This window comes from Myripristis murdjan, chromosome 3 (assembly GCF_902150065.1).
Source record: "Myripristis murdjan chromosome 3, fMyrMur1.1, whole genome shotgun sequence".
NCBI lineage: Eukaryota > Metazoa > Chordata > Actinopteri > Holocentriformes > Holocentridae > Myripristis > Myripristis murdjan.
In genome coordinates this window covers 5,014,943-5,040,879 of record NC_043982.1, presented here as the reverse complement: position 1 = coordinate 5,040,879, position 25,937 = coordinate 5,014,943, and the positions used below count along the sequence as shown (strand labels likewise).

General features: G+C 41.8%; 1 long non-coding RNA gene across 1 annotated transcript; it reads right to left on the bottom strand.

Moving 5' to 3' along the window:
* Positions 1–6,466: 6,466 nt before the first annotated feature.
* On the bottom strand, positions 6,467–24,935 carry LOC115356969 (uncharacterized). Its single transcript, XR_003928058.1, has 4 exons — positions 24,924–24,935; positions 22,683–22,686; positions 14,154–14,159; positions 6,467–6,590 (listed from the first exon to the last, which is right to left on the bottom strand). It is a non-coding gene; the product is annotated as an uncharacterized LOC115356969 (long non-coding RNA).
* Between the last annotated feature and the right edge of the window lie 1,002 nt (positions 24,936–25,937).

Sequence of the window (25,937 nt, the reverse complement as noted above, 5' to 3'; positions counted from 1 at the left end):
ATCTATTGAGACCATCTCAAAGGGGTATGTGGTCACTATATTAACCAGTGGTGCTCTAGTCGGCTTGTTTGGACGCTTCCGTTTCAGGCAGCTACACACCTTGGTCACATAATGGTCGACATTTCTCTGCATATGAGGCCAATAGAATCGATCACGGATCAAGCTGAGTGTCCGCTCCACTCCGAGGTGCCCCATTTCCTCATGCAGCTCCCGGTAGATCAGCTGGTGGAATGTTTTAGGTAGCACCAACTGAGCTCGAGCCACTGACTTTCTATACAGGATACCATCCTCGTTGACAAACAGCTTGTTTCTCTCCCTTACAAGAACAGAGATGTCATCACGCCGGTCTCTTCCTCCCAGACGAGGCCACTGTCCTGTCATGACGTACTCTCTCACCTTGCCAATGACTGGATCATCAACTTGTGCTTTCTTAAGGGTCTCCATGGAGATTTCTGCCACTGGGGGTGCTACTCGTTCCTGCGCTACATCAGTACATGCTGCAGTGATAGTGGCTGGACACATCCAGGGCTCATGTTCGAGGGACTCAAGTTGGAGTGCCTGTGTGACAGTTGTTATCACTTCTGGCTCCATTCCATCTGAGCATGTGCGCATGTACTGCTCCATATCAAGCGGCATTCGTGACAAGCCATCTGCATCTCCATTCACTTTCCCGGGCCGATACTTGATTGAGAACTTAAAGTCTGCAAGCTCAGCAATCCACCGGTGTGTTGTGGCATTCAGCTTCGCTGTAGTCAAGACGTAAGTCAGAGGGTTATTGTCGGTGTACACCGTGAATGAAGGTGCATAGTACAAGTACTCACGAAACCTTTCACAGATTGCCCACTTCATTGCTAAAAACTCTAACTTGCCAGAATGGAGGTGGTAATTCTTTTCGGGAGCAGTTAGTGTTCTCGACCCATAACCGATGACAACCAGCTTGCCTTGTTGTCTCTGGTACAGAACTGCACCCAGCCCCTCCTGAGAGGCATCACAGTGCAACACAAACGGCTTCTCAAAGTCAGGGTAACCTAGGAGTGGTGGACGCAGCAGGTACTCTAGAAGCTGGCAGAGCACTTCCTGGTGTTGTCCTGTCCAGGTGATCGGCTGGCTAGAGGATAGCTGATCTGACCTTTTGTGTTTCCCCTTGCTCTTCCTTGCACTTGATACTTGGGCCTTGCTCCCTGGCGTTTTCTCAGTGGTTAACAGACTGTACAGTGGCTTGGCAGTGCGTGAGAAGTTTGGAATGTATGGGCGGTAGTATGACAGGAACCCTAACATTTTCCTCAAGTCTCCCACAGTCTCAGGTTTGCGGTCTTTGAGTGCTTGTACTGGTGCTATCTCAGCAGGATCCATGCAGTAGCCGTCTTTGGATACAATCTTCCCCAGGAATTTCACCTTGTCTTTAAACACTTCACATTTTTTTGCTGTCAGTTTTACTCCATGTGCTTGATAGCGACGTAACACCTCTCTCATATCACGTAGATGATCCTCAAACGTCCTGCTGTGGACAAGATTGTCATCCAGATAAGGCTGAGATGTCTCATCTCGCAACCCTGCAAGGCACTCCTCCATACTGCGCTGAAATTCTGCTGGAGCCGAGGACAGGCCGAAAGGGATCCGCACCCACTCATATAAACCCCAAGGTGTTATGAAGGCTGTGAGTGGTCTGCTACTCTCCTCCAGGAAACCCTGGTGATACGCCTTGCCCTGGTCCAGTACAGAAAACCACACACTTCCACTCAGGCTGTTCAGCATATCCTGCACTCGGGGGATGGGGTGGCGGTCCGGAATGGATTTTTGATTCAGTTCACGATAATCCACACATAGACGCAAACTCCCATCCTTCTTGCGCACGCAGACTATTGGTGATGAGTATGGGGACCGGGATTTCTGAATCCATCCTCTGTTCAGCAGGTCCTCCAAATACTCCTTCACCTCCTTGTGGAGCGGCTTGGGTACTGAGGTGTAGGTGCGTCTCACTGGAGTTGTGTCACTTAGCCTGATTTTCAACTGTAAAGATGGAATGCATCCCACATCATTCTCATCTTTTGAAAATGCTGTACATTCTTCTCTGAGCATCTGCCTCACCTTTTGCTGCTGGTCTGGAGTCAGGTGATCAACTGACACTGGAGGGTCCCATGAATCATGTGTGCACGTGTCCAACTGTCTGTGTTCCTCTTTGTGCTTTTCAGGGGTGCTGGCTATATCGGCTGTGGGTTCACCCTCAGTGGATGTTTTGGTGGTGTTTTCACTAATACTAGCTGGTCTTACATCCACTGGATAAATAGCCTTCACTTGCTGGAGCTGTCCCAGCACTGTGCGAGGGGTGAGAGTAATGTCATGGTTGCTATCATTAGTGACCGGAATAGTCACCCGAGACCAGTTTCCCTTCTGCAGGCATATGGCGGTTTCCTGAATATTCAATCCCTCTGGCCATTTTGGAACGTCCTCCGGTTCAAAAAGGACTTCCTGTTTTGTGGAAAGGGGACCTGTCCTCACACTGCACTTAACCTCCTTGGTCTGCCCTGCAGGGATTATTGTCTTTAATCTTCCCACTTTTACCACACCCTCTTTGTCATTCTGGTCACAGCTCTGCACTATGTGAATCAGCACATTTGCTTTTTTACAGTCAATAGAGAAAGCGTCTCTTACCACAGCAGGTGTAACTTCTGGGTGCTGTTCCATTCCATTCATCACCAGATGCTCAATCACATTGTAGCCAATAATTGGTGGCTCTGCTACACCGGGCTCATTGGAGACCAGCACTGGTACTGTTAGCTCTGGCTGTGGGCTTCTTTTTGATCCAAGCTTGAACTTCAGCTCGACCCAGCCAGCAAAAGGTATTACTGTCTGGTTTGCTGCTTGGCCAACAAGTGTCTCATCCTCACTCAGGAGTTCATCCAAGCTCCGTAACCGGATGTGTGGGAAACAAGACTTTCTCCAGCTTTCATTAATAATTGTGACCTGTGAACCTGTATCCCACAATGCTTGTGTTGCTACTCCCTCAAAAAAACAATCCACCATGCACTTCTTACCGATGAGGGCTTTCAGCTTGGCTTGGCGACGTAAAGAGAGATGACTGGCATAGGTAACACCCACAATCTGTTCAGCCTTCTCACTTTTCTCTAACTCCGCCTCCAGCTGCCTGATTCTCTCACACAGAAGCTCATGCACCTTGTCATCTGGTTCAGCTTGGCTTGAGGCTGATGATTTTGGGGGTGCAACAGCCTGAATTGTCACCTTCATGCCCTCAGGTTTCCCAGCCAGCTTCCTTTGTCCTCTGCAGCCCCTTGAGAAGTGCCCAGACAGTCCACATTTAAAACAATGTTCACACTGGTCACCTGTTCCCTGCTCCTGGCACACTTTGCATCCTCTCTTAACACTCGTTCTCACCTGGTGGGTGGGGCCTGGAGAGTTAGCAATGCTTTTCCTTATCTCAGCCATTTCTTCTCTCAACAACCTGACTGTTTCATAAAGGTCGGAGTCTCTTGAACTGGTGACAGCAGGTGTTTTGCGATTCTTAGGCTTCACAACGTCAGCTGACTGTTCTTGAACACCCACCCTGGCTTCGGCTGTACACTGATTCTGCTGACTGGTCTGCATTTCTGTCTGCATTTCATTTACTTTAGGGATTCTGCTGCTTGCATTTTTTCTTTGTTTGGATTGTCTTTCTGATTCAACACTAGCTGCTTCATTCATTCTGTCGATGAGTACTTCATCTGTCACTCTCTGATCATCAAGGTAAGGCTTTAGCTGAAACTTAATATGATCACTTAACAGCCCAGTACCCACTGACCTCAAGAATTTCTTCTGGATGAGCTCGGGACTGTACTGCTCATCGGATCCCACTTCTCTTGAAGCAAGCAACAGCCTCTCTTTTAACTCAATTGCTCTGAAGAGGAAGTTTTGAGGGGACTCACGACTGTCTTGTGTTATGTTTACTAGTTTGTGTTTATGTTTGTTAGATTAAATACTTCCCTGTTGTATTGCCTGTAATTTTTAACTACACACTGTTGATTTATGCCTCCTCCGCACTCCAAGGACTACCTATTGTACTGCCCGTACTTTTAAACTACGCACTGTTATTTACGCCTTTTATTTTTCTTACTTTGTTTCTTATCCTGACTGTTTTATTTGGGTTTATTGTTAAATCAGCAGCAAATGTCAGAGATTCCAGGGCTGAGGACTGAGTCCGGGCTGAAATCTCTAATAGGAGAGGTTTCAGAGTCTAAGGAATTAAGAGGTTGGGCTGTCGGCATCCCTGCGGGGGGTGACCGGGAAGTCTGAGTCAGCTACTGCTGTGACTCGACACTGGGGAGCAGGCTGTGAATTCAGATCTAGAAGGGAGACGTCCTGTGATGGATCTTTAGAGTTCATCACGATCTGAATAAGACCAGAGTGTGGAACCTGTGTCCGGCGGGACTGTAAGACTCTGAGTGAAGGACTCAAGAGCAAATAGTGTGATGTATTATTAAGGGCGACGTCCCTTACAAAAAAAAAAAAAAAAAAAAAAAAAACAGACCCGACCAACCAAATTCCTGATGGTTCAGAGCCAGGGACAAGAGATACTAGCTGAAATCTCTGACAGAGCTGGTTTTGAATTTAAACTCAAATTTTGTCTAGTCTGGTGGCAAGGAGTCGCGGGCGTGATATGGGCTATCACGGCCTGGACCCTTGGCCCATTGCCTTTTGGTGGCAAGGAGCCGCAGGGGTGATAAGGCCTATCACGCCCTGGGCCCTTGGCCGTCTAGCTCAGGCAGTGTACTGAGCCTGTTGTTATTTTATGTTATTTTATATTTTATGTTACTGTATTTTATTATTGCTATCATTCTAAATTTTATTTCCCTTTTTATTGACTGTTTTTATTGTTTTAATTTGTGTCTTGTTGCTTTTAATGTTTCTGTAAAGCACTTTGAATTACCTTGTGTTGAATTGTGCTATATAAATAAACTTGCCTTGCCTTGCCTTACAGGTCTGTAGAGCTGTCCTCTTTGAAATGCCCCTTTAATATGGTCTTTAACTGGGAAAGGGTCAGGTCACTTTTTATCTCCAGCATATCACGAATACTCAAACCTGGACTGATTGACTTGATCACAGCTTCCACCACTTCAGCCTCACTGTGTCCTTTATTTAGGCCTCTCTCAATCTGATGCATCAAGTTTGTATAGGAGAGTCTGTCTTTTTGTCCCTTCTCCCCAATTTGACCACAGATCTTGAATTCTCTCCTTATTGTTACTTCCGGGAGTCAATTCACTGCTGTAGGCATTACATTCTGTGGGGCTGAGGCCTGGCTTAACGATGCATTGTTCACTTTTTCACTCAGCCGCCTCACTTCATCCTGCAGAGCTTGGCTATTTAGCTGGAGCTGTGAATATTTTTCTGCTAAGCTACTTTCTTCAGCTGTGTTTTCGCTGGTTGGTGCTGTGCTTTCTGTATTTACTTCATTGTCCTTATTTTCTGTAATTTGCTCAACTCGTTTCAATACTGTCATCAGATGATGCATTGCAACATCCTGTTCCTCATCATTAATCACACTGTCCATAGATTCTGTGATTTTTCTGATTAACGCTCGCCTTGTGATGACATTTCCACTCGGGATTTTAGCTTCAGCACATAACACTTTGAGCTGGTCCAGTTGCAACAGCCATAGTCTCTCGGACACAGTCTCTGCCAACTCCTCCAGATCCATTGTGTTTGATGCGCCCGCGCCTCCGATGCTGCGCGCACTCGCTGTCAATCAAAGGTAATCCCGATTTACGTCTTTCTCACACTGACCGCGACGTTAATCATCCCAGCGGTGCCTCCAATTTTTGTTGCACACTTGGATGTAATAAATGGACTTCCAGGTGTGCATGGAATTTTTTGACGTTTCTTTACTTTCAACACACTGGAAAACACACAGACACACGCACATCAGCAACTTTGCTGCTAGCCGCAGGCTCTCTATACACTGAATATGGCGCACTTGCACTCAACATTCACCCCGCAAGATACAAACATATTCCCCATATTCTGCACATTCACTCGTATTTTAGTCGGACAGCTACATTTCCTTAAACACATTATACACACATTACACATCTGTGTCGCTATTTTCATACACTTTTATGCCACTTTAGCTTACCTGGAAAACACACAGACACACGCACATCAGCAACTTTGCTGCTAGCCGCAGGCTCTCTATACACTGAATAGGGAGCAGCCGCCCGCACCTTCTTAAAGGACCCCTAAGGACACCTGGCTGCCCAAAGTGCCTGTGTGAGCTTTGCTCATTGTAACCGTGCATTAATCAACTAAAATACTACTTTGACATGGCAGATGACAGAATAGCAATCCCACAAAATAATAAACTCAAATAATAAAAATAATGAAAAATAATACAGGGTGATGGGGGGGTGCTCAGTCTCTCTTAACATGTCATGTGTCCCACACATGCCTAGATCTGTTGTGTGAAATTTTCTAAAGGACCATACCAGTAATTTTGAATGTTTGATCCATTTAATACAATTGACCCACATTTTACTCTGCAGCAAACCATGTTGCAAATTATGCAGAGGTACTAAGGATTTCACAACATATAATCAAAACCACTCGATGAATGGATCCAGTGGCTGGATAAAAGTAGGAAAAATGATATTGGTGTTCTAAAATCCCACTGCTCGCTTTGGGAAAAGATTAGCAGAAACGTCAAGTATGTACATTTTATACATATTGCACTTAACATGCAAAATCACTGGTCTTTTAACTGAATACTGCCTAAAAATACAAAATGCATATGCTTTTGAAAGAGAAACTTTTGTAATGTCTGTGTATTGACTCATCCTTGAATTACTGCCTCTGCTGGGCCCTGACCTTTCAAAACACAATTGGTAAATCAGAAGGAGGAAACATGGGACTTTAGCAGCATTGTGAATGAGAAGGCTTTCCAGGGTTTTGGGTCGAACAGGTATTAGTTTCTGACTTAACTGTTGAGTAATCTGAAAAAGGTCAAATAATTTTACAAGATTATTCCAATAATTCTGTCCTGCATTTACCATTGACAACTAGCAACTCCAGTATACCCAGTTGTTTTGGCTGTAGTTACGTCATGACCATGAGTTTTCCATTCTGCATGAAGCATGAACTATCCTGGGGTGAGAGTAAGAAAGGGAACATGGAAACCCTATGTTCCAGTTATGATCACAGGAAATGTGAGGTTGCTGGTGAACAAGACAGATGACTTGTCTTCCTTAGTCAGGAAAGATATCGGTAATGCAGCCTAATTTGCTTCACTGAGACAATAGTCTGAACACCTGCAATTGCAAAGGAGATCCAGCTGGCGTGGGCTGACTGAGGGAAAGAAAGTGCCAAGATAAAGGGTGGTCTTGCTGTGTTTGTCAACTCTTGACTGTGTTATACTGTGAGATAACACTGATGTCTCTCATCTGGATATTGAATTAGTGGTTGAAGTCTTGAGACCATACAACCTATTGCAGGTGTTTTCACAGGCCATTGGAAGTGTGGAGTTGAGGGAGGGAGATTATTGGAAATGCTGTCTGGGAAAAGAAAATATTTAACTCTACTACTTGGCAGAGATTTCCTTTGCAATGCAAAATACAGAGTGGATTCCATTTGTCTATTCCTCTTAGTTGCAGCTGCCTCAGTCATCCCCCACCCGTGATTTACTCCACAGGCACTGACTAACTAGATACTTCATCAAAGGAAGATTCAACACATAAAACACATTAACACTATTTTACAATATGCCTGTTTCATTTTGCAGTCCTGGTGCTCTTTTGTTCTTTTCCAGTTTAATTATACAAACTATGAGACTACAGAGCTAGCCCAATACATGCCTTTCTGGCCACCAGCTGGTGGAGGGTCTCAAGAAATTGTGTTTTTGCTTTCTGAAAATAGAATTCCTATCAAAGACTTAAGCCCAACACACACCGGCGGTGCAGCGTCGCAGTGCGTCAGGTGACGCGCGTCACGTGACGCACCCAACACAAACTGGAAGCGTCGTGCTTTAGAACGTCAATAACCTTCCTCATGTGATAACTCCCCTGCTGACCTACTGTGCCAGTTGTGGATGTCTATAATTAAGGATATATAAGGAGCCAACTCCCAGTTTTCATTGTATCACCTTGAGTTCAACACGTTTTATCTTTAAAAAAATTATATGACCAAGATAATTCGTTACATTTCATTTATTTATTATACATGAAAATAATTAAACATTTTAGTTATATGTAAAGCTGCCATGACTCATTTAAAAACTGATTTACAGCAAAGTGAAGATAGTAACATTTTAAAATCATGTGTTGACACCCAGTAACGTTACTGACATTGGATTTCTCACCTGAAGAGCCAATCTCCAGAGCTATAGCTCGCTATAGCTTGAAAATACAGGAAAGTGCCACAGAAGCAGAGAAGAAGAGCAGCTACAGAAGCTGGGATGGACATCCAGAAGGGAGAAAATACGCTTTTTCAGGTGCGTTGACGCTGGAAATAGGACAGTGGCGTGAAAGGTAGCGGCACGTCAACCGCCGCTGGTGTGTGGACATACATAGAAAATAATAGGGGCGGCTGTTTGACGCACGTCGTACGCTGCCGGTGTGTGTTGGGCTTTAGATGATGCATTTTTTGCATTCGCTGGATGCTAACTGTAATCAGTATATATGGTTACATCTACCTAAGCTTGCAAAGTTATGAGGGTTGAAATTTCTGTCCTTGGTAGCAGCTAGCTCATCAATGAAAATAAAATGGATAAACCACAAGAGGATCTCAGAGGGAGGTATTATTCATTCAATCTCTTCATTTGAAGTGCTTCACAGAGATAACAACAGCCAAATAACAGTAAAACAATACTAGGCCAATACTAAAATACAATAAAATATATTAATGAAAACACCTTATGGGGGGGCATAATAGTGTGAATCACTTGTACAAGGCTGAGTCCTGACTGCAGCCTCCTGGGTTCATATCTGAGCCTAGGCCCTTTATTGCATGTCATCCCCCCTCTCTCCCCTGCCTTTCCCATCTCTCTCTACTGTGACTGTCAAATCAAGCAGAAATGCCAAAAAAGGCCTTACAGTAAATGTATGTTTTAAACATGTGCCCAGGGGCCTCACTGGACCATGATCTTAGCCAGATCAAGGCTATGATAGGCTATGTGCAGTTTCATAAGGAGTTAACTGTTCAGACAAGTAACTTGGACCATGTGTGTTAAGAGCTAAAATGAGCAATAAAATCTTAAAATCAACCCTAAAACAGCATGATTGTACAGTCTTTTTAATATGTTGCTCAAAGTTGAGGCTTGGGTCAAACAAGACTCCCAGGTTGCTCAACACTGGTTTAGTATTCGATACATAAGTTTTATTGGATGAATAGCTAACTATGTATACATCTGTATGTTCCGAACACATATCTGTACATATTGTACCTCCACTAAAATATGACATGTCAAAGATGTATTTATGCATATGTTCCTGAGTTTTTATTCCTGGCAATGTGAAGTGTGACGTACACATCCACTCTGGATGCACATTCTGCACACCTAACGATATGTAGCAGTGACTTAGGCCTGGAAAGCCTTGAGTAGCAAAATGAACCAGGGCCAATCTGCTGTTTGGACAGGATTATATTCAGCTATTTCTTAACTGGTGTGTACACCAGAGAAAGTAAATTATGTCAAAGAGCACTGACAGGTCCAGGTAGTTAATGTTCCAGTGACTAAAATAGGATTAGTTCTGACCCAATTGCTCCCCAACTGCCAAAATCTCTAATCTTGTGTGACAAGTTGCCAAAACTTTGTTCAATAAACAAGCTACTCGTGAGTCCATTTGAGTGTTGTTTACAAGACTTGGTATGTTGTAATTTGGCAGTGTGAACCTAAGTGTGAATCTAAAAGGACCACATGCAAAAATTTAAAAAAGCAAAAACTAGTCCATGTCCCTCTGCTGCCTCCTGACATTGCACGGCCTGCCTTGATGACTTCATCCATCTCAGTGCTCGCTTCAATATATATGCTGTGTACACCCTCAGTCAGCTGGCTGCATTCCCCTCATCATGTCTCTGAAGACAGTCATCCATTCATCCACAGCTGTATTGACTAAGAAAGGGTGAACCTGACAAAAAAACAATATGTAATCAAATTACACAGGCAGATGTATTTGTAAATACAACCTCACAATATGAACTGAATTGCCTATTTTGACTCTCATCTTACACTCATGAGTTTAGAGATTAAAATACCCATCATATTGTAACACTTTACTTAGGAAAGTAACTTTTAATGCCAGCAGAACCACTTGTTTGAGTCAAGATAAATCAACTGATAGGCCTACCTCTGCATAGAAAGGACTTCAGATTCTAGCAGTTTTATGATAATTTCTACACCCAAAGATTGCCACCCCTTTAGCATTTAACTTGACTACAGCTGTAGCAAACCAAACTCAAAAGCACCCTGGACCCTGGCACCCACCACCCATCCTAACCCTGTCTCCATCTGGGCACATGTTTGATCACATGGCTTGCAGTGACAATGTGTTCACCATCCATAAGGAAACACCAAGGGTGTTTTCAGAGTTACGCACTTTGAAGACTGTTTTTGAAAAGCTTTGTATTTTTTGGGCAGAAAACATCATCTTAGTGTTGCTAGAAGGCTAAAACCGAAGGGAAAAAAAGATGCTTTTTCAAATTTAGCAGGCGTAGTGTGGACATGGCTTAAGAGAGAGTGGTTCAGCCATTTATCTTCTCTTGGCTAATCTGCTGTAATGCTCTCATCCTCAAGAACAAAAGTCGGAGTCTCCAGAAGCACCAGCATGTAAAGAAAAGTTAGTCTGGGAACCAGACAAATCTGCGAGCTTGTGTTTTATTTGCTCTGGCAGATGCGCCTGGCCTCCCTCCTGTTCAGACAGATTTCCAGCCAACCTGACCTGGGTCAGGACAGTAACAACCCAGGGCTGCCCCTCCCTAAATGCAGAACACATGCTGTGCATGGGGCTTCATGTTGTGCTGGGAGCATCATGCGAAAATGTGGAGCATATATGCGCGCAGCAGTGTCCTCGGTGTGAGCGGTTCTCAAGGCCCCCAAGCCTTCGCTTACAAGGCCTGCACCTGCTAAGTCAAGTCAGTTGAAGTCTGTCATCTACCACGCACATCACTGTGATGACTGACAGTCAACATCTGACCAATCACTGCTCAGGGCCGGGCAGCAGTGCAGGTGAAGAGATGGAAGGAGACAATTTGTATCCGGCACAAGCAAGAGGGAAAAAAACAAAAAGAAGCTTGTGCTTCACTGGAAGATAGGCATGTTGATTAAGTAAAAATGTAAAGCTTTTAACTATTAATTGATGAATAAATTTTTTGTTTCAGATACTGTTTGTTCTTATTAATAAAGATTGTTACATTAAACAGGTCCATCCAGTTGTGTCCAGATCGAGGCCTATTGGTCTGCGGCCGTTGGTGCTGCCCTTGGAAACTGAAAATGAACGTTCCAGACTTACTCGCATCTGTGAACTGGTCTGGTGATGCCAGGCTAGAGAAAAGTGCTGTCAGTGTCTAAATGAGAGCTGCACACAGCAACACAGCTCCCCTCCTGGCTTTGCTGCACTGGCCCCTCATCTCTGTCACTTACATGCACTCAAGAAATCACATTAGTGTGAGCATGCAGGTCATGGCAGGAAATGAGCTAATGTGTTTACATGTGTTACCTTACACTGATTACTTAAAAGCCCGTTATACATGCACTCCCCTAATAATCAGTTTGCCCCCAGCCCCTGACATGCTGTGCTGACTACAGCAGTGCTTCACCTGATCCACAGCCAACAGAGAGCAGCTGTCAGCTGGCCTCCCGTGGGCATTGTCCTGACACGGCGATCGATGTGTTTTTCATTTGCTTGTATTTTCATCATGGTTCATTTTTATTTGATAGTTAGCTAGCATGTGCTAATTACTCATAATTATTATGGTGATGTGCTGTCAGGCCTATCACGCCCTGGGCCCTTGGCCGTATAGCTCAGGCAGTGTACTGAGCCTGTTGTTATTTTATCTTACTGTATTTTATTATCGCTATCATTCTCAATTTCTATTTCCCTTTTTTATTGACTGTTTTTATTGTTTTAAATTGGGTCTTGTTGCTTTTAATGTCTCTGTAAAGCACTTTGAATTACCTTGTGTTGAATTGTGTGTAGATCCGTGTGTAGATCCATTGGCTCACTTTTGTTTACAAAGACCTCCGATTGTTGGTATCGTTTAAGATGTTTAAGTTCCCAAGACCTTTGACTGAGGAGGATGCTGTCACTGTATTTCATTTTTGTTACTTATTTTGTGGAACCATGTCATATTTGTTGTTTTTTTTATCAGAACCTGCTGCTCTGCTGCTTTCTTGGTCAGGCCACACTTGGAAATGGGAATTTGAATCTCAGTGTGTTTTTTTTTACCTGGTTAAATAAAGGAAAAATAAAATAAACGTGCCCATTAAATGCCAGACAACACATACATCAATGAAAATTACATCGGTAGGGAAACAATGAATCATGGTTACATGACTGACTATTCACTCAACAACTTGCTTATGGCCAACTTTTCCGTGCCGACAAGCTTGTTGACCTTTCACACAGTGGCTGAGTCTCCCTGGCTGTTTGGCTCTCGAGGAAATTAATGGAACTGTGATGAATGCATAGTAAGCCTGAATTCAAAGCTCACTGCCAGTGCCTAAGTTTGCAAAGACTTCTGCCTGAATCTTGGCAGATTGCACTGCAGCAGTCTGACAAAAGGTTCTTCCAGACGCTATCACACACTCTGTCTTGCTTGGCTTTGGTTGTCTTTTGTTTCACAACATGTAACACTCCCAGACAACACACTAAAGATAATACACTAAAGCCTTTTGAGGAGGACAATGCAGCACCAAGCTTAGAGGAAACAGGAAATAGGAATAAGCACCCCACTGGCACACTAAGTCATCACGCTTTGCTGTGCCGATGAATTTAATTGTTTTGATTGCTTTGTTTAGCTTAATTTAGTTTATGTTGAGAGACATACCAAGCATTGGTCATGCACAGTTGCTCCTGTTTCTGCTTTGTTAATGTGTTCACCATTCATTTATATGTGAAAATCCTGGATTAGCCATTCAAAAAAAAAAAAAAAAAAAAAAATGCTGTTTATGTTGTTCATGGCTTGGCCCTAAGGGCTAATTGTTAAATTAACCGTGAAGGACTTGGCATTGTTTATGTTCCTGTTTACTGTACAAATGCCGTGTTTTGACGGCATCCAAACTGGATACAGTGCCATGCAAGAGGTCCTAGTATCACGCTATTCCCTAATGAGGTTTTCAGAGCAGGCTAAGCTGCAGCTCCTCTCTCAGCATTTTGATGCATAAGTAGCACAGGCTTCACATGTTGGTCAGTGACCTACCAATCAGCAACAATGACAGCATTCTTCTATTTAGCTGTTGGAGAGGAGTGGGAAGTTGACTTTGCATTGTGACTCAGTGCTGATTTGTGCAACCAAACCACACTGTTTGTACTCACATGCTGCTCCATATTATCTCTGAGCGCATGCTGCTCCACATCATTACTGAGGCTCTTTACAGCCTGGGGCTCCTGAATCACCACAGTGTTTCACCCATGATGGATGAGTTACACCATATTCTTTTACAATTTAATTTCTAAATTTACTTTTCAGCTGGACCACAATTTTAAGAGATTCATCCAGGGAAGTGAGTCCCATTACTACAGCAAAGTGATGGGAATTCTGTTTTTTTTTTTTTTTTTAGTGACTCAGATAATTTAGCTTAGCTCACCAATAAAAGCTGGCTCCCCCTGCTAACAAATCGCTCTTTGTTCAGTAGCATTTCAGGTTTAAATCTGCAAAAGTTATTGATATTTGTTGTTTCTATGATTGGTGTTTCTGCACATCTATCACTAAATTACTTAATTCATTACTTAATATTACTAAGGGTATAAAAAAAAAACTGCTCGGCACTATGGTGCGGCATGGGACAATTTTTTTTTTTTTATCTTGGAAAACATGCACAAAATGTGCAAGTTGGAGCAGGAGAATAGAATGACTCATGGGAATTTGTCAGAAACAATAATAATAATTAAATAATTACTACTCAAATTGGTTCCACCGACTTTAGTGGTTGGCAAGTAAATTTGGTGGAAGGACACCTTTTTCTAGGCTATTTAGTGGTGTTAAAGAACAAAATTCCAAACATGGTTCCAAAAATAAAAATAAAAAAAAATCTTTGTCTGACTATTAGAAACTCCTGGAGCTAATAAATACACAAGAGACAGAGGTTTTTATATATTCTAATGTGTTACAACACACATAAACATCCATGGATTGTAATATTATGAATAATAAAACATATCATATCGTATAGCAGACAAATTCTCTTTTACATGTAGCCCAGCCTACCAATGATACTCAGGCAAGTTGATCCAATAATCTAAACCATAATCTTGATCCAAATTATCTACTGTTGCACAGTTAACCTGGCCAAGTTCATTCTTTTGTCACTTGAGGTTTGTCACGTTTGGTTCACAACTATAGAGACAGCCGTTTTTGATTTAATTTGATTTGATTTATTTTTCCATACCACAAGGCATCACATGGCAAAAAGCTTTTTCAACACAAGGTGCTCTCCACATTCACACAGATGTGAGGGGGGTGTGGGCGGGACCGGGGCAAAAAAAAAAAAAAAAAAAAAAAATTAATGTATATGGGAGCAGGACAAAATATAACATATATTTTTGTCGGAGTGGGATTTAAAAATCTGTCCCAAGCAGAGTTCTGCTCTGCAGGGCACTACAAGAAGTCAACAAGATGCTTTATCAGCAACACATTGGCGAAATTGGTAGTTAAAGGGCCAGATATGGCAAGGATATACCCATCCCAGGTGTAAAACCTATTTTGTGCCATTATTTGTAATGTGTTAAAGAAGTGTATACACCAGTTAAGTCTGTCTTGACTGTTTATTTTGTGAAAAAAGGTTACAAAGATGCCTTTTACTGTCCATAAACTACAGAACTCAGGTTGTGTCAGTAATGACAAAATTAAGTATTGTCATTATCAATCCTAAAACAGTGGAAATATGTTTGGAATATGCTTTATAAAGTAATGTATCAAGTGAAAAAAATAACACTGATACTTTATGTCCCCTGCAGGTTAAGTGCCTTGGCAGGAAGACCAAAGTAATCCCTCAGCAGGTTTCTTTCCCCTTTTGCACCATAAGTAGGGTTGCGTGCTCTTCCATGTTCCGGTGGCTGTAGGATTCCCACTCCATGTCTCCTCCAGGTTTCAGTGTTGCCCCAGTTGGCAAATGCTGGTGGAGTGTATGCCTCAGACCTGCGCTCCTTGAAAAAAGTTGTGGACGCAGTGGGATGCCATGGTGATCTTTACTACTTTCTCTGGCTGAAGGCAGATGGACACTGAACACTCTCAGTCTGTTGGCAAGGATGTCAAAAGCGTTCTCTACCACTCTCTGTGCCCTTGAGAGATGGACCCTCTGATCTGCCTGTGTGGATACAGCTTTATTAGGTCATTCCTTAGAGGATATGCCTAATGTCCCACTAACATATATGACATTACCACACTACCACCTGTGGCTGGTGGCTGCCGTGAAAAAAAGGACAGTGTGTCTGACTCAGCCAACAAACTGTAAGAGAGTGTTTACTTTGAGAGCTACTTGCTTGCCTAAGTTTACAACGGTGCAGATCAAGCAGCATATTTTTGTCTGAGCCTTAGAGCATAGTAACCGAGCCCCACATGAACCTGACAGCCATTCTTTTTTGTGTCCAAACCCGACCCGAGCCCCAGATTTTGCTATCCATAAATGTTACCATCGCTAGGTGACATTTACCTCCTGAAATAGCCTATGTGTTGCCTTCAGCATTGTCATGTTAACTTCATCACTGTATAGGAAGGTGCCCAGAACAGACAGGAAGTCCATCATTTTTCACGAAAATAACACTGACATGACTGAACCTGACCCAAACCCGAACATAATTTACATATTTGTCCAAACCTGGCCCAAGCCATCAGGTCCCATTGAGTATCCACACTCAGTGTACAACAGTCAATGTGAAGTAGCTATATCAGGCTCAAAGCTTAATCTCTCTCTAAAAGGGGTCAAAACTGAGCAAGTGAAAGAAACAAAACTGCTTGGTGTCACATTCAAGAGTCACCTGTCATGGTCTATTCATATTGATAATGTAGCTAAGAAAGCTATATTAACAAAGCTATAGTAACATTATCATCAGCAGCCCTCTATGGGAGGGACTGTTGATGATTAGAGGATGGGCTTAACATCAGCCTCTGCTGTCCAGGTTATCCCGGCACATGTGTTATCCCATCTTGACTACTGTCCCACTGTCTAGACTAGTGCAGCTAAGAAGGATTTAGGGAAACTACATGTAGCCCAAAATAGAGCGGCACACCTTGCCCTTCAATGTGAAAGTAGCACAAACATTTTATATGTGCTTAAGTGCCTATCCTGGCTGATGGTAGAAAAGAGATCAACAGCTAGTGTTTCTATATATTTTAGGTGAATAAAAACTGTGAATGTTTGTGAAACTGATTTTACAACCATTTATCTAATAAATACCAGTAACAGACATAATTACACTACACAGTATGTCATTTTACAGTATACAAACTCTGATGTTTTGAGATTTTACTCTATATTTGTCTATTCTTGTTTTTTTCCTGGTATGACTATATGGATTCTTATTTTTGTTGTTTAAGACACTGACGCTTTTCTTTTTAATGTAACTGTATATATTGACCCCAGGACGAGTGGCTGTTACCACTGTAACTGCTCATGGGGATCTTAATAAACTAGACTAAATGAAACTAAACCTGTTCCATTGGTCAACACTCATTGTGCCTCTCCACCTGGATTCAGCCTCTGTGACCAACTTGGCTCACAGCAGCTACTACCTGCATTCTCCAGCTCTCTCTGTTAACTACATTGCTCCTTTCAGGAAAGCTTGTTTTAAATTCATCCTCTTGCCTCTGTGTCTGTTTTTGGATTCCATCCTGCTGTGTGACACTTGCTTTCCACCAAACCACAAGGGTGAGTCTATAAATACTTTTTGGTCTGTCTGAAATAACATATGACAAGACTGACAGTAATAGTCTGTGTGTAACAATACAACAGTAACAGTGCTGTGCATTAGATAATAACATATGTTCAGGTTGTGCTTAGAGTATGTAGATTAGATTCACAGCTATTTTCATTTCATCGCTTTTATAAGTACATCAGTCATGTTAACACATGTATTTTCCAACCACAGGCAAAATATGGATTATTGTGACAGCTACATCCAGCGTGGGAACCAGAGAGCTGCAGAGACCATGGCACAAACCTCTGGATGATGCCTGCTGCGTCGGCCCAGCAGGCAGCCCCAGATGTACAACTATACTAAAACACTGAGGGACCTGGGAGAGGTCAACAAACTGGCTGGCCAACAAACTCGAAGTTTATTTAGTTAAATGTAATAAATGTTTGATTTTTAACATCTGAATTATTGGATTTATTTCATTACCACTGATCATTGTGAGGATTATCACAAATCAGCATAAAGTAGTGGTGGGAATCATCATTCATTTCAATTCAATTCAAGATTCAGTTCATTTCACACAGAGCCACTGTGATCCAAGGCTGAGCATGATGAGAACAAAACAGAAATTTTAGGTTAATTCTGTGTCGTCACCTATAATGTCTAGTTACTTTAGGTCCACATTAGAAATTACACATTTTGGTGTGATTTTGCCACTCGGTGCTACGATAAGTTGTTTCTCGCTTGACAGTGCTGTTATGCCATGAGGTTTGGCGCTGGTCAGCCTATCTCATTCAGAGAGACAGTTTTGGATGATGAACTGAATAGATTCAGCCTACAAGGTAACATTCAGTCAGTGAACAAGTGACTTTGTGCGCTGACTGTCGTGAGTTGATTAATCTTTCCCTTTCATGAGAACAAGAGCTTCACTGGGACTGTACTGTCCCTATATGAATGAAGTAGTTACAGACTGGAAAACACAATTATGAGGGGAGGTGACACAAAAGTGAAAATTTGTTTTGAAGGATATACAACAACACAGGTTTGTTAATGCATTAATGCATTGCTCAAATGTTATGTTTCACTGACGCTGGTCTCATAGAGATACATGAAATGGATACCGACTTCCTTCACAATGCTTCACAGAGCCACTAGAAGCAATACAAGTTAAGGAGAAAGGATTTGACTGATCACCAATGCAAATTTCTTCAGGCTGACAAAGAACCTGTAACACCTCAACGCTTTTGCTGCACACAAAAACCCACAGGGAAGATGCTTACATCTCAAGAGGATGAAGCCCAAAAAAGGAGAGAGGACTGCTCTCCATGTATGAGTAGTGGAAAATCCAAGCTTGTGAAGAAAGACATCAGCTGAAATCAGACTTTTCTGAGAGCCAGCTGGGACTTCTCATTGACTCTATCCATAAAGTTAAGGATGATGTTTTGAAAATCCATCTTGAAATTCACAATCGCATCACATCATCAACTGAGGCGATGGGTGGATGCCTGTGAAACAGCCACAGAGGATATTGTTAATATAGCCAATGAAAGAACAGCAGGGATCAAGGAGTTTAATGCTGAACAAAAAAATGATTGTCTTCATGAGTTGTGATGGTGCACATTCCATTTATGGATTCATTGCCTCAAAGAGAACTTCTTGGAAGGTCAACAACATGAATTGGAGCAGTTAAAGGCAGAAAGGAAAGTAAAGGCAGCGAGAGCCAGACCGCCGAATGGGAAGCATCACAGACTGCTCATCACAGTAGCACTGAGAGTGACACAGAACAAGGTAACCCATGTCCAGCTGCATCTAATCAACTCATGACAGAACATCTCCTCACATGGATGTTTCTACTCTCGCTCAAGCCTTTTAAAACAGCATGACCCTGAATAGACTGCCTGTTCCAGAACCATTTGAGTTTAATTAATGGTGACTTTGCATACCGTATTGACAAAAGGGCATCCCCTCATGTGAACAACACTTATCTGAACAAGTACATGGGAGGCCCAGCATGCAGAGCTCTAAATGGTACCGTTAACAGGAATGATGACAAAGCTTATAGAGATGCCTGGTCCAAGCTAAATGAACATTATGATCAGCCATTTTTTGTTTAGAAATTTTCAAACTATTCAAAAACTCAACCAGTTGATGTTGTGAGACTGAAAGGACCATCTGACTTCTTGCATCCTTATAGAAACACAAGTGCCTCATATCAAAGGTCTTCAGACATTAAATGAGACAGAAAATAAACATTATTTCAACAAGTTAAACAATCGAAATTAGTAACAAGCCATGGCACGAAATAAAAAAAAAAAAAAAACACCTAGGATAAGAGCTGATAAAACTGACCACATCATCCTCAGGAAGGTAGGACAGTTGTGCATCTAATTCAGAAAACTCAGCAACCCACCACACTGCTTACCATCAGTCTGCACCTCAAAGCATCATCAGGCAAGAATCTCAGGCAAACCACTGAAGTAGATACCTCACTAGGGATGGCAGTCTCTGGAGTGTTTTCCTGAGCTCTTCTGGAATAAAAAGGGCTTGGGCACGTTAATGCGACAAAGACACATTTTGTTTTTAGTAATGTGTCTTAGTAAACAAACCTGTCTATAGAAAGCTAATGTTTAAGTTGTGTTTCCTTTGGTGAAATCTCCAAAGTGGTGTTGTCGGGAATTGAATTGTCATGTCCTTACCACACTGCCAAATTAGTTTTACCAAGAAAGGAAATGTTCACAAAAAGTTTGATCAGGCTTTAAAAAAAAGAACATTTACTACAATGAAACAATGAAAATTCAGTGGGCAAGCCTGGGATGTTGGAATTCAACGTATCTGCCCATTGCCTCAAACTAACCCCCCCTCCCCAACCCCAACCCCCTGACCTCTGCTGCACTTCAGTGTCCAACTACTGCCTGTTTCTAGTTTGTGGTGATGAAATGCATTTCTCACTTTTTCCTCACAGTGAGCACATTTTTGCTTTTTAAAACATTGTGCTCATTTCATGAAATTTCAGGGGACCAGCCTTGTTGGTAGGTTACTGTTTGTTACTGCAGACATTTTGCAAAAACTTAACAGTCTAGCATTTCTAGAAGTATATCAGCTTGGAGCTTTTTATTTTATTAACTAATATTTGACAGCAGCTTTGCAAGCTGACAGTGTATCCCTAGTTGAACAACAGGTGTTTGGTCCCGGCCAGGGCTCTGTGCTGGGATCTTGGCGAGGAGAAGAGTGGTAATCCCTCCCTCTGCAGTCTGCACATGGACAAAGGCCGGATTTGTTCAGCTCTGCCCTGTGCTCATCCCAGACACAGCCGTGAGGGGGCTGTGGAGGAACGGGGGGGGTCTCTTCTCTCAGTACACGATGTTCTTCGAATGTGTGTCAGATACTTTGCTACAGTGTAAATAATGGAAAGCTGCCAATACCGCTCACACCTACTACCAACAGGAAAAAACACTGAAACACGTGTATTTAACTCTGCTCTGGCTGTGTAGTACTATACCTATTTATATTCTGGAACCCAAAGGCACTCTATAGACCTTTATATGTTTTTATGTATTTTTTCCTTCTATCGCTGGATTCCATAGCTTCCCATGAACGGAAACAGTCAGGTTCCAACAGCAAACCATGCACATGCTATATATGCTATATATGCTATTTCTCTTGTTTCTATATTCTATAGTGTTTAGTTATACTTTCTCTTAAAAATGTTCTAAACCTAACCTTACACATTCACAGTTAACCACTTTAACCTTTCTTTGTTTACCCCTTTCTCTCTAAAATCCAACATCAAACTGTAACATGGTGACATAAATCCCTCGTCAAATTCATACAAACCTCAGTGCACTCATACAATGAGGTTTGTACTAAGTACTAATACTTTAATACTAATACTTTAACCATGACCGCTTTCTTTTTTTCCCTCTACCACACCATTCCACCTTCACTACATCAACACCCCACCACCACCACCACACACACACACACACACACACACACACAAACAAACTGAAGAGGGAGAGAGAACACACACAGTGACAGAAACTTGGCATGGCCGACCCAGGAAGCGATTGTGAACTGAGTGTTCTCCAGCTCTACAGATTTGGCTAATGCAGCAGAATCCTCTCCCTCACCTACCACATGCTTTCTGACAGTCAGCACAGAAATAAAGGGGAACTATCACAGAGGCCTGTTGTCCATACACATCCTGACATGACAGCAATTAAACACATCAGTCGTTTAACAGCTGCGAATTGAGATACAAACTTGTAATTTATATTTTAGGGCCTAACATATGGATTTATTTAAACATTGTATTTGAGATAAATTTACAAACATTATGATGGCTGCAAGTTGTGCTTCTATCTGTTGCACATTTACACTGTTGTAGATGTTGTCTCTAATGTTAAATGTACTTAAAAATGTATACATTTTACTCCAAATGTAGCTTTCAGCAGTAATTACTAAGTTAATGTCAGCATAACGATGTTAAGTCTTCAAAACCTAAAAATTCAAAAACTATAGGTGTATCTATACTATATTTGCAGTAGGTGATATATTTTTTAACAGGGGGGATGGCCCAATGGGAGCACCCTCACTCCCACAAAACCAATCAACACACACACCCATGTACACTCTGTAAAAGGACACTGCTGCACGACCTCTTAACCTTAACTGTTAAAAAATGGCTAACCATAATTTAGCCATAACTGTTAAAAAATAGTTTGGTATTCAAAGGCACTTTTGCTCCAAGCATTGTTAATTTCTGGCAAGGCTTCTGTGGTGCTGCTGCCGCACTCTCTCTCCCCCCCATCTGCTGTTGTACTCCTCTACACAAGAGAGAGAAAGAGAGACCAGCATCCACCCGAACCCACTGCTGTATGATTACTTTATATTAGGACTGTGGGATTATTTCATAGGCCTCACCTAATTCTTGATATTTTAATTGTGATTATAATTTGGATTTAATAGAACTGCTATTATGCCAGTTATATATTTTGTGTATGCCTATTCTTTCACAGGATTTGGACATTAAGCATTTTAATCATGTTTATTTTTCAGTATAAATTTTACCTCGAGCTATGTAAGTATAGCAGTTGTGCATGGTGCGGTCAGTGAAGGATAATTTCCTCAGTCACATGACCTGTCAACTCCCAGGTTACACCAAACATTATAGTAAAACGATATCTGTGGTCATGTTGCCCCTAAAATATTTTGTTATAGTGTATTTTCAGCAGCACAGATGCTACTGAAAGATCATAGCAATATTAAAGGAATCTTACAGGAATACTACAGGCAGCAGTGTGTCTCTATGATCCTCTTGCTCCTCCACAGCTACATGTTTCCACTTGTGACTTTGATCATGAAGGTGACACTACTCTAAAGAATATATAGGCTACAATATCATGTAGGACTGAGTATTTACAGTATATTGTTTAGAGTATATTATTAGATCCAGTACAAAACTGACAGAAGGGCAGGCCTGAGAGAAAAAGGCACTATTACAAATCTGTCTGCCACTTCAGCACCATGGACAGTGCAGTGGATTTATCAACACTCAGCACAGTTAGGCTGCTGATATTTCAGGGCTGTGGTTGGAGCCAGAGATTCTAATGCCCCTTTTCCACTAGTACCTACTCAGCTCGACTCGGCTCGACTTTACTCGGCTTTTCCATTAGGTCGTAGTACCTGCTAGCAGGTCCCATTTTAGCACCTACTCAGCCGGGGTTCCAAGCGAGCTGAGTCGAGCTGAGTCGAGCTGAAAATGTGACGTAAACGCTGTTCAGGCCACTGATTGGACAGGGAGTGACGAGAGCGACTCCTGCACGAAAACAAAACCCGACATTTAAAAAAAAAAAAAAACAACAACAACAGCAACAGCAGCCATGCGCATTGATCGTCAGTGAAGTTGTCAAAGTCGGAAAATGGCAAGCAAACCGCTACCGCGGTCAAATAAAGACGTGGAGACTTTTCTGAGCTTGGTGGCGGCCCAAAGAATCCAGAGGGAGCTGGACGGTGCGCCCCCTTGCTATGACGACTCCACCCACGGCGAGGTGCTACTCAATTGTAATGGAAAACCACCTAAACCGCGTCGAGGTTCATCCATCTCAGGCCTTAAAATACAGGAGAATACCTGTTGGCAGGTATGCTCCTGCACTTTCTTTATGTGCTACAATGAGGGATGGAGAGGGGGATGTCAAGTTAACAAGAGGAATGCATTTTGGTTATTTTGCTCACAAGGAGGATGGCATCCCCCCTCGTGCCTCTTCAATTCTACTGTGTATGTAGGTATGTATGTATGTATGTGTTAAATAAGGAGGTTTTAGTCTGTACAGACATTAAGTTACTCTAGTACCTTATAGGCACCCATCTTTTGGGGGGAATTTCACAAATGAAATTGCTAAAGTAAATTGTTTGTTTTTGTATTGTATTTTGTATTTTGTATTGCCTGTTCATCATCAGCATCAGAGTGCTTTTAACACATTCATGTGTAATCCACTAGTTGTTAATAGTATTTAACACACTTCTATTGTTGTCTTTCCATTCATTTTTATCACAAATAAATAAAATTAAACCAAACTAACTGAACACTTGCAATGCCTCTATTGAGTCTTTGTATTTAATCTCTTGTGATTACATGAAATTCAAAGTAGAGGTCTTAATGTGCAGGGATTGTAGAATCTCCCTGGGTTAGTCATGACGTCAGTCATTGTTGCCTCACTTGGACCAGACTTGATGCCATGTATTGAGTAACACCAAGATTAAATTCAATGACATTTGGTCTAGAAAATTTTAATTTATCAGGGAAGGTTTTTGTACTTAATGTGAGAAGCTGTCATTATATAAGTCATTGAGCCATCATATGCATTATTTAGGAAGGACTGTAACCCTAAATAACTCTTTGAGGTCTTTAGCATCTTTCTTGTTTAAAATGTTCCGTATGATTCAATTGAAAGTCAAACTAAGGCATTCCGGAGTTTTCCCCCATGATTAACAACCTTTTAAAACAACGTTACAATTGCTTTTATTTTAAGATGTAAAAATTCTATAAGCTGTGATTAAATACAGAGTTACATAAGACAGAAGCTGAAAATGAACTGTTTTCCAGCTTCAAGTTTTAGTGCATCGAATGCATAAGCACCACATTCAGAAACACTCCAAAGTAACAGTTTCTGAGTCAACATGTGGTTCATACTGTAGGGCAAAATTAAACCCCAGCTGAATGTTCTGCCACAGTGTGGTAGCCCCCTGAGATGAGAACATCCACTTAATGTAAGACATGTGATTTTAAAAGTCTTAGAACTACAGACACATGAGGTGTCCCCAGTGTTTGGTTTGGTGTGTGTGTATGTGTGTGTGTGTGTGTGTGTGTGTGTGTGTGTGTGTGGGAGGAGGGGTCACGAGGGCAGAGCTGGATGAGGAGGCCTCCAATGAACCCCACAGCTCCCAATCAGCTAAATCTGCTCCCTGCTGATTAGTTGGGTCAGGGTCAGGAGGACACAGTGTTCTGTACACACAATGAGAAGGAGCTGACTGAAATCACCCACCCACACACCCACCCACACACACACACACACACACACACACACACACACACACACACACACACACACACACACACACTGTAATCCTGAGCCATCCCTGGCAGCCCAAACCAAAGATTTTTGCCACATTCACAGAGCATTGAGTAATTAGTAAGAGAAAAGCAGTGCATTACTGGCTTAAGGCAGCAGTGGTTGTGGGTGGGATTCCTGTAAGAGGAAGGCTCCAATGATATTTTTTCACATTTCGGCAATGTTTTTGTTTTATTTATTTATTTTTTTTTTTTTTTTACAGAAACTACAAAAGATTCATTAGGAACACCAGTCAAGCATTTACATTTGAAGTTTTAGACATTTGGCCAATCCTCTTATTTAGCCTGTCTTATTATTGCAACATTACAACCAACCATTGGTAAGCAGTACAGCACCTATCCAGTATTTTTAGTTTTGAAGAAATTAACCTATAGAAATATAAAATACAGCATCAAGGTGCAAAAAACAAAACAAAAATGTTCCATGTTAACTCGATAGCATCACTAACACTATATAAAAATGATCATTTAAACGTGAAAATGAAAATGAAACTCCACAAATGCAACAGTAATTTTCCACATATGTATGTATCATTTGAGTAAAATTTAAAACTATGTCGCATTAATGGTATTTATGGGATTGTTTATAATTCATGATGATATACTTTGTCTATAATGTGCTGTTACATAATATTGAGTGCTATTATATGAGTGTGTTGATTCTGTGTTTTTTCATTTTAATATAACTGCTTGATGGCATAAAATGACTTTTTCCATGGGGATAATAAAGCCGCCACCACCACCATAATCATGATCATCATCATTATCATCATAACATAGTTCTGGCAGATTTTGGTCTACTCATACACTCCTGATCAAAATTTTAAGACCTGTTGAGAAGAGTGCACTCTGTAGAGTGCAGATATGTGCCGGCTGTATTCCCCCTTCCCCCTGGAAGCCATGGACTATAGGCTACCCTATATGCTGAGCAAAACTTTGAGAGACAGAGCAGCCGATTGTATTGTCAAATGATTTTCAAATGGCAAATGAAATAATTATATGATTCAAATATAATTAAGTACAGAAAAGAAAATATACTGTAAAACTCCAAAAGCCTCTAAAGTTCAGCTGTTTCTCATTCTCTCTGTATCTGTTTCACTGTATCACACACATTGTACACTATATGGGCAAAAGTATTGGGGCACACTTCTTAATCACTGAATTCAGGTGTTTCATTCAGTCCCTTTGCCATAAGTGTATAAACTCTAGCAGCTAACCATGCAGTCTGCCTTTACAAACATTTGTGAAAGACGGCTTGT